This window comes from Myotis davidii, unplaced genomic scaffold, assembly GCF_000327345.1.
Source record: "Myotis davidii unplaced genomic scaffold, ASM32734v1 scaffold1520, whole genome shotgun sequence".
NCBI lineage: Eukaryota > Metazoa > Chordata > Mammalia > Chiroptera > Vespertilionidae > Myotis > Myotis davidii.
The window spans coordinates 322429-325906 of NW_006292087.1; positions in this window are offsets into that span (position 1 = coordinate 322429).

Below are 3478 nucleotides of genomic sequence, written 5' to 3' on the forward strand. Positions count from 1 at the left end.
GGCTATTAACTGAAGTAAGGAATAGATGAAAAGTTGTGGTTGGGAAGAAGGGGTCTTTCTTTTGTAATGAATCTCATTTGGACCTGTTGGATTTGAGGGGTCTGTGGAGCACCTGCTCAAAATTGCCCAGTAGGTGCTATCTATGGTAGACCTGCAAATGCAAAGTTGCACAGAAGCAGATATGGTCCCTGCCCCTGGGGAGCTTGCAGTCTAGTGGCAGATAGAGTGACCAGACATAAAAAGACAGATGAGGAGTTTTTGAATGATTAAGGTAATCATGTTGAAAGAGTGGGAAAAAGAGAGCCAAAAGGGGGATGGGGCAGAAGCTGGTTGCTGCAGAAGAAGCTGGGAGATCTGAGAGGGGTGGCTTGGAGATAAGCTGCAAATGCTACTAAGAGGCTTTGTCCAGACTATGGAGTTCTCAGCAATCCTCTCTGCTAAACCTGTGTGCTTTATGACCAGCCCTTATCTTGCTGAGGGCAAGCCTAAAGACATTTTTTGTCCTTTCTTTGTCTGGTTTCTCTGCTTCCCCTCAGTTCCCAGCCAGCCCTATGCCACAGGCCCAAGCCTGAGGCCAGTCATGAGAGCACGTTCTTCACATTCCAGCCTCCCCCAGCCCTCTCAGCTGAGCCACACAAAGCCCTATTCACAGCACCCTCCCTTCCTCCAGAGTGAGTTCTCACAGTCCCCAGGCTGAGTCCGTGTTCTTCCAACACAGACTATGGCCACTTTGAGAATCAGGCTCCCCAGACTCCTCGGGAGCTGACTCTTCTGTCTCTTGGGGTCTCTCCACTGGGAAGGGGTGCAGCGAGTTTGGCCACTTGTGTGTGCATGAGTGTATGTGTGGGCTCTATGCACTCAGCCAACTCCTCCAGGCTAGGCCTAGAATAGGGGTTGTATTGAGCTGAACACAGGTGTAGATAAGACAAAGGCTGGGTCCTCAGAGGTGCTCAGAGTCCTGGGTAGAGACAGCTGGGTACATGGAGAGTGGTGTATAGACTGAGGCTGGATTGAGTGTACCACCAGGTCCTAAATTAGAGTACTAGTGTCATGGGGCCACTTTTAAATTCCATCCCAGTGGCCTGGGATCATGCACTAATGTTCAGGCTGTGATGTCTGTTAGGAGTGGGGTGCTACAGACCTGAAGGATGCCAATCTCTTCCCTGGAAAAGACAGAGGAGACCTGGTTCAGAGTAGGAATGATCAACACAAGCATTTGGCCTGATCATGTGACTTTGACCAATTCTTTGCTGGGCTTCAGACTTGTTGCCTATATTGATAGGTGGGTCTCTGACAATTCTTACCCTTCCATTACAAGAGGATGAGGAACAATCTCAGCCAGGAAATGGTAATGGAAGAAATGTCTTCTAGAACTCAGGGTCTGGGATCACTTTTTTGAGAAATCCCCAGAGGGTCTATCTCCCCTTTATTTCCTCTCTAAGGATATGAGTTATCCCTACAAGTTTGGAGTGAGGGGCCTCTCAGAAGGCCTGACTCCCCTTGCCTACCCACTAAGGCTACTGTGGTCTAATACCCACTCACTCACCCTCAAAAGAGTGCCTGACCTATAGCCTCAAGAATGCTGATCTGCATATCATTTTATAAATCTGTGACAGAAATCCCTGCTGCCTTAGACTCTTTTCACCTTAATTCCCTCCTGCCAGTCCTGGCAGGGCCTCCTTTCCATCTTCCCCACTCCTCATTTCCTCACCTGACCCACAGGGCTTCTCCAGGTCTAGTTTCTAACATTTGCCCCTCCACCCCCACTCCATTTTTCCCAGCCTACTGTCCTCCCCGCTTCCACAGCAAACAAGAACTGGGCTAGGAAGGAGAATAAGCTAGCAGCTACAAACCCCAGGGGTTCTCTAGATAATCTCAGGAATGTCATATCCCAAAGATTTTACTTTCCCACTGGCCAACAGGGACTCTCCTTCCTGCCCAGAGCTTGGGAGTCCTTCCAGGAGAGGGGCCTTATACAGGGTGAATTCAGGAAGGGACTGGAGGGGAGCGATGCAGTGGTTCCAGGGTGGAATGGAGTCTTTTTTCCAGACTCTGGACTAGTTAAACCAGGTATGAGGATATGAGGAGTGGTGAATTACCTAAACCACCCACTTTCTGAGCTTCGGGGTCCTAATATCAGTGTTTCCTACTGTCTTTCACTTGCCCAGGATGTTCCCAATTTTAGGCTCTCCCTAGGAAAGTACAATTTCTCTTATGTTATAGACAAGGATACTGAGGGTACAAGCTATGGGCACAGGATCAGGTAGAGCAGCCAATCAACTTTCCTCAAATTGAACCCACATTTGCTGAGCACCTACAAATGGCAGGTCTTTCCCAGATATGTCATTGTTGCAATCAATTATAAAGTAGGAAATCTTCTGCCCATGTTGTTAATGAGGAAACTGAGGCTAAGAGAGAGAAAGAATAGGCCTAAGCTGGGCTAGCACATTAGTGTTCTATTTCTAGCAGCTACTGCATTATATCATTATACCACATTCTTCTCTCAAGTTCCCAGAGTGATCCAACCCAGGGTAGAGGGAAGGCCAGAGAAAGTCAGCCCATACCCATTTCTAGGGCCTCAAGCCCTGTTTCCCAAGTGCAGGACTTCCTTTCCTCTGCTCCTTTGCAGCCTCAGCCTTTGAACTACATGTGCAATTGGACTCTAAGATCCCTGGTAACAGCCTACAGCCACAGCAGCTCAGAGGTGGGATAGGGGTGGGGTCAAAGAACTCCACTCCCCTAACCCACTGTGAAACCTCTGACCCCACATCCCAACCCAGGTGGAGTGAATTGTTGCTCCTTGTTATTGTTACTGGTGGCTTGGAAATGCAGACCAGGTCCTGGACCTGGCTCCCAGAATTTCACAAACCTCCAGCTGTTCTCAGGACCTAGGGGCAACTGGGAGGGCTGGTCTCCAGTGCAGGCTCATTTCCATGACCTAGGCTTCCCTCTCCTCCCCAGGGACCTTGAGTGGAAATCACTGACATTTGGGGATCAGGGTTTCTTTTTCACTTGGCCTGGAAGTTTAGAGAAGTATATATGAAATATAATGAGAGTGCCAGACAGCAAAGGAAACCATCAACAAAATGAAAAGACAACCCAGTGCATGGGAGAACATATTCACCAAAGATATAGCTGATAAGGAGTTAATATCCCAAACGTATAAAGAACTTATGAAAGTCAATGCCAAAAAAACAAACAATCCAATTTTAAAATAGACAAAGGACCTGAATAGACACTTCTCCAAAGAGGACATAGAGAAGGTCAGTAGACATATGAAGAGATGTTCAAAGTCACTAATCACCAGAGAAATTAAAATTACAATGAGATATCACATCGCACATGTCAGAATGTCTACCATCAATAAATCATTAAACAACGAGTGTTGGCAAGGATGTGGAGAAAAGGGAACCCTTGTGCACTGCTGGTGGGAATGCAGATTGATGCAGTGACGGTGCAAAGCAATATGGAGTTACCT